Here is a 13,974-nt window from a genome sequence, read left to right as displayed (position 1 = left end):
TTTTAATTTAATTTTTAAAAAATATTTTAAATTAATATAATTTTAATGTTATTATTCTCTACTCAGTCTAAATATTGAACACTTAAAATCTCACTCATTGCCGTTTATGTACCTGGCTTCCCCAATATATTTTATTTTTGTTGATGCAATTTATTCATAAAGTATATACTTAGTAAGATGACTAATGAATGTAATGTTTGCAAAATTAACGTGCTCGTTACACAAAAAAGGATTAAATGCGTCAAATGTCAATCGCTACATCACTTTGAATGCATTGTGCCATCTGGGTCTAAATCGCCTGTGACTCGAGGGCAGTGGATTTGCCCGACCTGTCAAAGTAAATTGCCGTCGACAACACTTGAAAGCATAAATATTAGCGAAGGCGCGGTGGATTCTAACGACTGGTTATTGGCGATAAGAAAAGAAGTGAAGGAAGTTATTTCTCTAACGGTCAGTGCTGAATTAAGGAAAATTCGCGAAGAATTAAGCGGTTTACAAAACATTAAGGCATCCCTAGATTATCTGTCAAGTCATTTTGATACAATAAAACAGGAGCTAGAGGAAGCAAAGAAGGAGATTGTATCATTAAAAAAAGACAATAGTGAACTCAGGGAACTTGTAAAAAGCCATACTAATACAATCAATATCCTCGATAAAGAGGCTAGAGCAGGAAACATTGAGTTGCATTGTATTCCGGAGTTTAGAGGAGAAAACTTAGTCAAGGCTGTGCAACAGATTGGGAAGGTTATAAACACTCCATTAACGGAAGAAAGTCTCATAAAGTGCACGCGTATCGCTAAGCTGAACAAAGATTCCTCCCGCCCAAGGTCTGCTATTGTCAAATTTAGTTCTCAACTACTGCGTGATAAGTTTTTGGCTGGTGTAATTAATTTTAACAAAGCAAATAAAGAAAATAAATTAAATACAACTCATTTTGAAATATCTGGTGATAAGAAGCCTGTATACATATCGGAGCATTTGTCATCCACAGCAAAGGATATCTATGCAGCAGCACGTTTATTTGCAAAAGAAAAGCAATATCGTTTTGTTCGGTCCCGTAACGGTAGTATTTTTTTACGGAAAAACATTTCTAGTGACGTTATATTGGTGAAATCAAAGAAATTCCTAGCCACATTAACCTAAAGACATTATTATACACAAGATTATTTATAACCTATATCCCTGTGTCCATAATAAGTAAACTCTATTATTTTTCATGGTAAAACATTTAAAACTATTCTATCAAAATATAAGAGGAGTGCGTACAAAAACGAATGATATTTATCTTGCAATTCTTAACTCTGACTTTGACATCATAATATTTATTGAAACCTGGCTCAACAATGGCGTTTCAAATCATGAGTTCATTGACGATAGGTATTATGTATTTCGTCGCGATCGTGACACCACCACTACAAGTAAATTGGATGGTGGAGGGGTTTTAATTGCGGTATTGAAAAAATATAAATGTTACAGAGTTCATTCTTGGGAAACTAAATTTGAAGATCTCTGGGTAAACTTAGTAGTAAACAACACAATTTCTATATGTGCTGTATATATTCCCTCGCCACTTAAGTATGACACTCTTCTAAGCTTTGTACAGAATGTCGAAACGATATTAGTAAATAATCAACTACAAACTGTAGTAATTGGTGACTTTAATATACCATCAATTAAGTGGGATAATGTAGAAGGTTGTCAAAAAAGAAATATTCAGATTAATAATGGCCCAGCAGCTGTTCTTATAAATGATTTCATGGCACTGACTAATTTATCTCAATTTAATGGGATAAGTAATGCGTGTGGCAAAATCCTAGATCTTGTTTTTAGTACATTAAACAACATTACTGTAGAAAATAGTGATTTTAGTGCTTGCTCTATAGATAAATATCACCCACCACTTGAAATTAACTTTGAAATTGATTATAAAGATTCATTGTTTATATCTAATGTAATAATGAAACAAAATTTTAGAAATGCTGACTATGAGGTTATTAATAGAGAGCTTGCTGAAATCAAATGGGAGATTCTTTTTATTAGTTTTGATAACGTAAATGAATTGACGGAAATATTTTATACTGAGTTACATAAGGTTATTGAAAAGTGTATTCCAAAAAAAAAGGGTGCTAAACAAAACTCGTTATCCAGTGTGGTATTCTAAAAACTTGATTAAACGGTTGGCAGAAAAGAACAAATATTATAGAATATTATTTAAAAAATACCGTAATCCGCTAGATGAAATAGAATTTAAATTATTAAGAGATAGATGTGAAATTATTATAAATATGGACTATAAAAGTTACCTAGAAAAGGTGGAGAATAGCATAAAAATTAATCCAAATTTTTTTTTTCACGTATTTGAAAAAAAAGCGTAGTAATAAATGCGATTATCCAGCTTTAATGACGCTGAATGATTGTTCGTTTTCAAATGGTTCAGATATTTGTAACCAGTTTGGTATTCAATTTTCTAGTGTGTATACATCACCCCAAAGATCTGTATTGCAAACAACTGCAAACATTAAATATTTTCCCATTTGTTATTTGGATAGTATAGCTATAAAGGAAGAAGATGTAAAAAAACAACTGAGCAGCCTCGACATTAATAAAGAGCCGGGCCCTGATGATATACCAGCTTTATTTATTAAGCAATCCGCGGCTCTGTTAGCAAGGCCATTAACGTTGATATTTAATAAATCATTAGCAGAAGGCGAATTTCCTAAAATATGGAAAAAGGCTAGAGTAGTCCCTGTGCTTAAGAGTGGTGACAGAAAAGATATAACTAAGTATAGACCCATTTGTATATTATCAGTATTTTCAAAGGTATTTGAATCATTAATCTGTCCGATATTATCATGGCACTTAAGATCAATAATGATACAGAACCAGCATGGCTTTCTTAAAAAGAGGTTTACTATATCTAATTTACCATTGTTTGTCGATGATTTATCAGTTGCCATAGATAGTTCAAATCAAATTGACTGTGTTTACACAGATTTAGCAAAAGCATTTGATGTCGTTGATCACCACATTTTGTTGGCAAAACTTGGGGCATACGGTATTTGTGGGAATCTTATTCAATGGATGGGCTCATTTTTAAAAAACCGTGAGATGAGTGTTGTTATTGGAGGGTACCAGTCAAATACTTTTATTGCGACATCTGGTGTTCCGCAGGGTTCCAATCTGGGTCCCACGTTGTTTGGTATTTTCATTAATGACATAGTCAAATGTTTTAAGTTTTGTCAATTCCATCTTTATGCAGATGACCTCAAGATTTATAGTGAAATAAATAATATTGAAGACTCGATTAATATGCAACAGGATTTAGATAGACTTTCGGTTTGGTGCAATGAAAATAATCTAAAATTAAATCATTTGAAATGTTACAGTATCACCTTCAGCAGAAAAATAAGAAATATTAATTTTGATTACAGTATAAATGGTAACATATTAGAAACGGTCAATCAAATAAATGATCTCGGGATCATTCTAGATTGTAAGTTGAATTTCATACCACATATTGATAATCTGGTGAGTAATGCTCTTAAACTTTTAGGTTTCATAATAAGAAGTACAAAAGAATTTAAAAGATCATCCACAAAATTAACGCTGTTTAATTCAATGATTAGAAGTAAACTTGAATATTGCTCTGTTGTATGGAATCCTAACTATCAAGTGCATAAAGACAGAATAGAAAGAGTACAAAAAAATTCTTACGACACTTAGCCTACAAGGACAATATATTAAAAGAAATTAATAATACCAACGATCTCTTAAAACTTTATAAAACTATATCACTATGCAATCTTAGAAACTCAATAGATCTCTGTTTTTTTTGCATAAAATTGTAACTGGAGCTATTGATAGCCCGAACTTATTAAACAGAATAAGGTTAGCAGTTCCAAGACAAAATGCATGGTCACATATTAAAAATAAAATTACTTTTATGCCAATAATTACAAAGAGTAACCTAAGTAGGACCGCTCCTATTAACAGAATTGTAATGTCCTATAACAATATATTTAAAATAGCAGAGTTGGACATATTTTGGAACTCTGCATCGAATTTCAAGCGCAAAATTAAAAATCATTTAATTAAATAATATCATTGGTTTTTTTTCCGTATTTAATAATAGTTGCTGTATTTTAAATTTAGTTTATATAAAATTTAGTTTTTTTTTTGTTTAGAGTGATAAGTTTTTTATATTTTTGTTTAGGTAACCAATTTATTAAGTAATTTAGATAAGTAGTAAGTAAACGAAGAAATTGTCATATTATGTTAATAATGTTTTTAAGTACTTGTAATTTAATTAAGTAATTAATTGCATGTCGAGTTAGCCCGTAAATGGGGTATACGATGTTAAATAATATAAGTAACATTGTATACAACGTGGGCTTCCTATTAAATAAATAGATGCTCTCGAGAAATACTGTTTCAAAATAATATCGGGCAGAAGTTATTAAGCTTGGAATATGATAACGGTGGAATCAAATGAAGACGAAAAGCGTCAGCAAGGAAGGTTCCAAGGTTTACTTGTTACTTGTTATCGACTGCAGTAAGTGAACGCACGATTCGATTGCTATCTCATGGCAGAGCTAGAGGATTTAATAGAAATGAGACGAGAAGCAAAACAAAGGATGGACGAGCTAGTAAAGAGAGATAAAGTACGATACTATGCCGATAAGGCCTTAATTCATCCTTTGCGGTAGGCAACTTAGTTTTAGTACAAAGTTATCCTCACATCAATAATAAATATGGTTTTCTTTATTGATAATTTTGTAGCATTGGAGATTGAAAGCTTCTACGCTTTGTCATATTAGGATTGAAAGCTTCTACGCTTTGTCATATTAGGATTGAAAGCTTCTATGCTTTGTCATATTAGGATTGAAAGCTTCTACGCTTCGTCATATTAGGATTGAAAGCTTGTACGCTTTGTCATATTAGGATTGAAAGCTTCTACGCTTTGTCATATTAGGATTGAAAGCTTCTACGCTTTGTCATATTAGGATTGAAAGCTTCTACGCTTTGTCATATTAGGATTGAAAGCTTCTACGCTTTGTCATACTAGGATTGAAAGCCTGTCACTTTGTCCAAGTTTACTTCTAAGAGCGCTACACCTATGGTGGGGTGAAGGATTGAAAGCCTGTCGCTTTGTCCACGTTTACTTTTAAGAGCGCCACGCCTGTGGTGGCGTGGATTAGAATTTTTAGTATAATCCGGGAGATGGGTTATGTTGAAAGCTTTGACGCTTTACTAGATTCCGCTAGACAGATGATTCTGAAAGCTGCAACACTTTGCAGCGTGTTTTAAGTGCTGCCTCTGAGCAATGCTAAAAGCCCCAACGCTTTGCTATACGCCAGAGCTGTGACGTGCTGAAAGCTGTTTGTAAACGCTTTACTTGTGTGCTATGCGGTGTGGCGTCTAGGCTGGACTTGACGTCGATAAATCAACGCGAGAGCGCGTTGGATTGCAGAATGGCCGTGTCGGAGAATTACAATATAAAAGTAATATGGCCTGTATGATTATATTCTACTCTGTGTATTGGGCTGAACTGATGGCGAATGTCATCTTTCAAAGTGTGTTTGAAGTTGTCACTGTGTACGTCAATGTCGGTGACGTGATTGAAGTTAGTTATTATTGTCCATCAGACGAGCGCTCATTGAGAGGTCGCATTCGTCTTCAAGCTAGCGCCCGCGCCGGTTGTGCGCACTGATCGACTTAAAACAGCATGGTGGATACTAACACCGTGACGCCCGATTTTAAATCCAAATAAATCTCCGAGAGATATATATATATATATAAATAATGGCTAATTTTAAGGTTCTCTTTTGTTAATTTTAATGTTCACGTAAGCAAAGTCTAACTAGTTTAAACTAAGGGATACGTTTTAGTTATCTCAAAGAAAAAAACAATTAACATCATTAATATTTTATTAATAGTTTTGTTTTGCATTGTAGTTTCAGTTTAGTCAGTCTTTGGTATTTTTCAAATGTTGTAATAAAGTCGTAGTCGAGGGCCCTGAATCTGATATTATAACAGAATACATATTAGCAGAAGTTAGTTAACCCTAATTTTAAGGCTTTTAATATTTTTTTGCACATCATAACCATAATATAATATACTAAAAAGGATTTTAAAGGTTAAAATATTTTAAGATCAATAAACTTATAAATCAAAAATATAGATACCATCTAAATGAAATAAATTAAAAATAAAATATCGACAATCGATAAAAAAGTGTCAAACACTAGCATTCTTTATTAGCTTATTATTTGTTCATAAATGCTTACCTTTCTTTATCCAAAAAGAATTTAGCCATGTAAATTCTCTTACTCCCATCTGGACAGCCAGATTTTAAACCACATATTTTACACATTTTTTATTACATGGTATAGCTTAGAAAGCCTTACGCAGTTATTATATAAATAATGAAGCACATTACCCTGAATAATACACGAATATAGTAAAAGAAAACGAAAATTCGTAAAATAATGTTAATTGAAAATTGTTAACAGTCACTTATATTGAATGAATGACATTGTAGCTGTACCTACAACCAATAATATCAATTAATACAAATATCTAATATCTAACTTGTAACGTAATACCTTCGTAGCATTATAGATCGTAGAAATATTGATCATGCATATTAACTGTAATAAGCGTATGCCGAAAGATTCGTTCTGAAAAGAACATTTTATTTTATATACCGTAATATTAGCTCTTATAAGAACCATTTCATAATGTTGTACATCAAGTCATAGAATCATGCAGATCACCAGTAGTCAGCTCATCGAAGTACAAGCATCGTCACGTTCTCTCGAAGACCGCAGATATACTCACGTGATCAGTCATATGCTCCGCGTTACACAACCTCACAGCAAGGCCGAGCGTACTCGACTGAAGCGTCGTCGTCGAGTTTTCTTCTCACCCCCTGTGTGAGGGCGGAAGGAGGGTGTCAGGGCGGGGCCCTATACCCTGGCACTTCTTCTCCCAAGACGTTGGGAGAGTCTTTTGATTATATTTGGAGTCTTCTTGGAATGTGGTTGTGGTCGCTACATGTGATGTCATCTCACACGCGCCCGAAGGGCGCGTGGCGGGCGATGATCGAGGCGAAAGCCTCCTGCATCAGGAATCAGCGCTGGACATGACTATGTCCAGGTCGTTGGGGTGGGGTTCTTGCGTCCCCCATGACGTTTTTCCTTCCGTTTTTCAACATTTTTGTCTTCATTAGGCTTCTTGGTGGGCGCCCCCGCTTGTCCCGAGCGATCGAACCCCGTAGGAAGGATACACGGGGCGATCCGCTGGTTGGCGAGGATTCTTGGCTTCAAGGCTTCCGGGACTAAGTATTCCAGTTTGAGTCCTTCTATGAGGATGCCCAAACTTTCTAATGCCCCATCACTTAGGTCTTCCGTCAGTTTTTCCATTGTGAGGGCACTCCCGATTTTCCTTCCTCCTTCGGCCTCTCGAGGCAGGGCTTGATTTGCCGAGGCCATGGGTATGGAGTCGTCTGCCGCAACGTCTTCTGATCGTGGGGGTGGCTCTGGATGGTTACTTTCTGGGCGCAACAACTCTTCACAGTTATTGTGGGTATCTTCATTATTGTAGGTATTTTCAAAAAACTCACTGCGGGTAGTAGGAGGGGTGGCAGGGGAGCGGCGTCATACCTCTTCGGGTGGCTGCTCTCAGTGTACAGCAACTCTTGGTTGTTCGGTTTTGGTTCGGTGGCGGCGGCGTGGGGGAGGCAATAGGTTTTCTTGAGCCGGTGCGCGTTACCGAGCTTGCCATTTTGTTGCGAGTCTCTTCTTTGTAGACCCGGCAGCTTGTGTTGCTTGCCGGGTGGGGACCACCGCAGTTAACGCAGGTGGCGGGCTCCGTCAGTGGGCGGCTGCAGTCTCTGGCTGGGTGCGGTCCGCCACATCGTACGCAGGCCAGCTACCGATGGCAGCCGTGCGACCAGTGTCGGAAGCCCTGACAGCGACTGAAGCGTCGCGGCGTCGATCACTATTTATTCAATTTTAATCAATGAGCGACAGAGTGGGTGCTAAATGCTCATTGACATCGGATGATCGAGGTTCGACACGAGTTTACACAAGCGCGCGCTCGCTGGCCGGTTTACTGCGATAACATTAGTTTTAGAGCGAGATAGAACACATAATATTATTCTCAATTCTTTTTGAATGAAACGTTTAACTATTGGTCAAAATGTAAGCTTTAGTAGTGGTGTGTATTTTCTAAACTTGTAAATATTTTTAAATAACAATTGTAATTGGTTAACTAGTTTTAAGGATTTTGTATATATATCATGTAACTGACGTAAAATCAATCATCTTCCACATATTCCTACTACTCAAGCAGTTGTTTTATTTAATCTCCAAACGCTCAGTCTCTAAAACATGTCACATAACACTCAAACCAAAACAAACAAAAGAGTTGAATATATGTTAGAGCGAGACAATGTTTGCCGCCATTATTTTTAGTGCAATGCCATACATATTCGAGTTTATTAGAGAGTTGCGCCAGGCCGATGGGCAGTGTGTCGACTGTCTAGAGTTCAGTTGAATTTCAAAGCAAGTGAAGATGGAGAAGTACGAAAAAATTAAAGATAAAATTGAGTGAAGTTATACTGAAAGTGGTGAAAATAAATTGTCTATGAATTGAACTAGCTCATTTGAAATATCTGAATCATCGACCGGTTGTTTGAACTGGTCAGTTAATTCAACACTCATCCCTATAGGTTTCAGCCGAGACGCGTGTAAATGAACAACAGCACATAATTACTTTGCCTTGTATTAAGTACCTATTAAGCCGTTTCAAAAGATGTTATCAATACTGGAGGACGAAAAAATGATTACTATATTTTTTTTACTACAAATAGCGGACGGAAATTAAGCCAGTTTAAAAGTTCTATACAGATTTTTTTAATAGTCGTATTTTTTCCTCTCATACGACTCATACGACTTGTGTCACATATGTACTAGTTAGTAGGCAAATTTCTATTTATATAATCAAAAGTAGACAAGTAGGTAGGTTAAGTAGCTCAATTAATGCGGCAAGGCTAAGTAGAGAAGAAGAAGGTTAAACTTATTATCAACAAATACGTACACATTAGGAAATTGACTGGAGATGTCGCTATTTCAGTTTTAAACAATTTTTTATTTTATCAACTGTAAAGTAGATCCTGTAGATGAAGCAACCTGAGAGTTGAACAAAAATATATCAAGATTAATGAACTTTATGTCACTCGAACGGTTGGTTCAGTGGAAGAGCGATTGCATGGAACAGTTATGGGTCTCTTTTGAGTTCGCTTTTTAAAAAAAACATTTATTTAACACAAAGAAATATAATATATTATAAGGAATATGAAGACTTGATTATACAATAATAGTTTTAGAGACCCTTGGGCAGAACCGTAACTTATGAGAAGCGAGCACGAACTAACTACCCGCGCGCAGCTAGGGCTTATATAACTGATTCAATAATGCTGGTTGAGATGGAATAGCAATTAAGTCAGCATTAATACCTACATAACTGGGGTATAACACCTCCCCCCTTAGAAGGAACTTCGGGGAGAATCCGAAGTTACATCATCTTAAATTTTCGTTCTAATAGAAGGTGATGGAATTTCGTGAAGTCCGGAATTATTACTTTCTATATCTTCTGATTTTGTTTTAAATATTACTTTTGGTATCGTTACTTTAGGTCTGCTGCCAGGTCTTACACGGTTATAAAATTTATACGAAACATTAAATAATATTATTACACAAATGAATATAGTTAGAACAGAATAATGTATCCCGTATTTAATAATGTGTGGACTTTCTATAATTTTGTCTATGGTCTGAAGTTGGTTTAAGAAAATGTGTTTATTTAATTTAAAATCATCTAAATCTATGTTCTGTAGTTCAATAGGGGATACATTATAACTGAGTTGATTAAATTTAGTTATTTGTTCGGCGTTCGGGTTAGTTATTGTGGGGTTTGTCGGTTGAATTGGATTCACAGGAAAACGAGAGAGAGCGTCTGCATTGGAATTGGTTCTGCCTTTTTTATACTGAATATCGTACTCGAATTCTTCGAGTTTTAGTCGCCAACGGACGAGTCTAGATCCCGGATCTTTACAATTAAATAGCCATTGTAGTGGTTTATGGTCGGTTAAAATTTTGAAACGATGACCGTACAGATACGGTCTAAAGACTTTTGTGCCAAAAATTATGGCTAGACACTCTTTCTCGGTGACACTATAATTACACTCTGCTTTATTAAGTGTACGAGATGCATAGGCAATTGGACGGTCCTGTCCTACGTTACCTTGGGATAGAATAGCAGAGATAGCAAAGTTTGAGGCGTCGCAAGTTAAAAGAAATGGCTCTGTAAAATCCGGGTAAGCTAGTATCGGTGCAGTAATCAATTTATTTTTGAGTGACTCAAAAGCCAATTGCTGTTCATTATTCCAGCTGAAAGAAGTGTCCTTTTTTAGGAGAGAAGTTAGTGGTTTGGCTAATTTAGCGAAATCGGGAATGAACCTTCGGTAATACGATACTAACCCAAGAAAGGATTTTATATCCCTGGGGGATTTTGGAGTTGGGAATTCGGAGACTGATCTAGTCTTTTCGGGATTCGGTTTAACGCCTTCTTCACTAATGATGTGCCCCAAATAGGCAACTTCTTTACGGAGAAACTCACATTTTTCAGGTTGTAATTTTAAATTGAAATTTCGGAGTCTATCAAAAACAGATGTGAGGTTTTTTATATGTGAAGCTAGATCATAAGAGTAGATAACTATATCATCCAGGTATACGAAGCATCTAGTACCTTGGAGACCAGAGAGACAATTATTCATCAATTTTTGGAAAGTTGAAGGCGCATTTTTGAGGCCGAATGGCATCCTAGTAAATTGAAAATGGCCCTGAGGCACTGAAAAGGCTGTTTTGGGTGCGTCTTCTGGGGAAATGTGGATCTGATGAAAGCCCGAAGCCAAGTCGAGAGTAGTAAAGTACTTACTCTTCCCTAACAGATCGGTGAGCTCCAGGGTGATGATGATGGTTGTATAATATTTTGGTTAAGCATTTTATCAATTTGGGTTTCGGCTTCCTTCTTATGACATTCAGGGAACCTATATGATTTTGTGTGAACTGAAACATCGGAGCTCGTTTTGATTCGATGATTAAGTGCAGTAGTATAAGTGAGCTGATCATTGGGTAGATGGAATATGTCTGAGTACTGTGAGCAGAGTTCAATTAGAGCTTGGGATTCCTCATGATTTAAATGACCAGTCCTTAAAGAGTTTATTACTTCTGTAGTTCGGTCAACGAGCTCGGTGAAGGTACTGTTAATTTGCAAGGCTGAGGGATATAGGGGTTCAAGATTAAGTTTCAAGTTTGGATTAATGGTTATAGGGGATTCCGATATGTTTGCGACCGTTACGTTAACATGTTTGTTATCTTTGACTCTTACTATGCAGTTGGATAGAAGTAGGTTATGGGAAAGATGTTGATCCAGGATTAAGCCTTCTTTAAGGTCAGTGTTTTGAATCGAACACTCGATCACAGTCTCTGTACGAGGTGGAATTACATAGTATGGATCTTAAAATTGCCTATTTTCAAAATGTCTGTGTTATAGTCGATGTTACAGCTGAATTATGTAAGGAGGTCGGTACCTATGATGCCGTCATATGGTAAATTTATATTCGATATGACATGAAACCTATGACAAATCGTTTTCTTTTCGGTCAGCTGTAATTTTAGACCAAAATGGCCAAGTGTTGGTGTAGTTTCTTCACCTGGATCAATTCCTTTAATATTAATCGATTCCCTTTTTAGATGTTGTTTATATAATATACTGGACTGTTTTATTAGTGATATAGCTGATCCTGAGTCAACTAAGAGCGTAAGGGGAACATGTGAAACTTGCGTGTTTAAAAGAACGTGTGGTAACAACTTTTTAGTTGTGTCTATATTTACTTCGTAAATATTTTGATTGTGAGTGTTTCCTTGATTTGGGCTAGACATGAAATTGGAGACATCGTCGGTTTGGGACTGGCTACCCTGTCGGTTGATGTTGGTTTTAGGGTGAATAGTACTGTCAGTTTGGGGCTGGTTACCCTGTCGGTTAGTACATGGTAAGATAGTAGTAACACTGTCAGTTTGGGGCTGGTTACCCTGTCGGTTAGTGTTGGGTTTTGAGGTGAGTAGTACTGTCAGTTTGGGGCTGGCTACCCTGTCGGTTAGTACATGGTAAGATGGTAGTAACATTGTCAATTTGGGGCTGGTTACCCTGTCGGTTAGTGTTGGATTTAAGGTGAGTAGTACTGTCAGTTTGGGGCTGGCTACCGTGTCGGTTAGTACATAGTAAGATGGTAGTAACACTGTCAGTTTGGGGCTGGTTACCCTGTCGGTTAGTGTTGGATTTTAGGTGAATAGTACTGTCGGTTTGGGGCTGGCTACCCTGTCGGTTAGTACATGGTAGGAATTTGTGATTTTTGAGTGTTGTGTCGATTTTGGAAGATCTCCGGCCCGGACGGCACAAGCGCGGGCCAGGCCTTAGTTTAAATCCTGACCTTGACCGGGTTGAGCATCATCAACCTCGTCTTGGCCATAGGCTTCACTAGATGTGTTTTGAAGGAAATTGTCACGTGGGGGTGGTCTGAGAGGCCCTTGTTTCTGAAAGGTATTTTGTTTGTTACGGAAACGATTGTTATAGTCGCGTTTCCGACACACTGATATATCGTGACCCGGTATTTTACAGTATCGGCAAATGATACTTGATGATGGGATTGTTGATCCCCGAAAATTAGAAGTTGAAGGCTGTGAATTGTTGTTTGGATTTGGTGACCTTTGTGGTTGCCGATACTGATTCAAGGTTTTGGTTTGTGCTCATTATTAGGATTTCTCTTGAAAATACTATGTTGAATTCTCTCTTCAGATATCGCGAGGTGTATGGCCTCGTTAAGATTCTTAGGCGACCTGCATCTCACAATGTTCGAGACCCGTGGTTTTAGGCCCATAAGGAAATGGTGGAGGGCAAGATCCTCCATAGCGGCTGTACGACCAGGTAACTCTTTAGCTTTAGTGTTAGACAAGGAAATTTCGGTTAATAATTGTGAGAGGCAAGTTTCCACTCGAAGCGAATACTGGCTAACGTTTTCCTGTGGGTTTTGCCTACTTTCTTGTAAGTCCGTAAGAAGATGTGAATAATGTTTGCGTTCACAAAACTGGGTTTTAAGAAATTTTCTGAGTTGATCCCAGGATGTGAACTCCTTTATAGAGCAAGCAATTTCTGCCTTTCCATGCAACTGGCTAAGAATATATTTAAAAAGAACTGGTCTTTGTGAGTCGGAAGCTAGCTCATATGCGTTATTAGAATTAATTATAAATGAATTGACTGATTCTCGGCTGCCGTCGTAAGGTTTAATAAATTTAAATAGGGTATTTAGGTCTAATTCAGCCATGACTGTTGCTGCGAGAGTGGCTCTAGTGATTCTTGCCGAATGTATTGGTGATTTAGTTAGATCGGTGGAGGCCTCGTCCACTAATATATTTAAAATATTTTTATATTATAAATATTTCATTTAGTATCTTCAACCTTGGAGACTTTGGGCATATTACGTCACGCGACACGTCGCAGGTGTAATGATTCTTGACATAAAATATATAAGATCTTGTAAAATAATTAACAAACTAATTGATTATAATAATTTTAACAAATAGTCTAGGGGGACCCTAATGAACAGCTCTAGACAAAACAATGACAAAAGACTTAGGATAAGGCGGCTAATACGGCGAATGCCTCGAGCATTGATGCGATAAGACGTGATTCCCGAAATGCTGACTCTTCAGTCCTTCACGACGATTGTGTTGCAAGTTGCACGATGAACGACACTTTGCACGATCACAGGTTCACGATTTTGTGAATAGAGACTTTTTGATTTATTGGGTTGTGATTTAAGATCACTGGAGATTTTGATTACACAATGAA

The sequence above is a fragment of the Leptidea sinapis genome, chromosome 34, assembly GCF_905404315.1.
Source record: "Leptidea sinapis chromosome 34, ilLepSina1.1, whole genome shotgun sequence".
NCBI classification, from domain to species: domain Eukaryota; kingdom Metazoa; phylum Arthropoda; class Insecta; order Lepidoptera; family Pieridae; genus Leptidea; species Leptidea sinapis.
Note: the sequence above shows the minus strand (reverse complement) of the source record.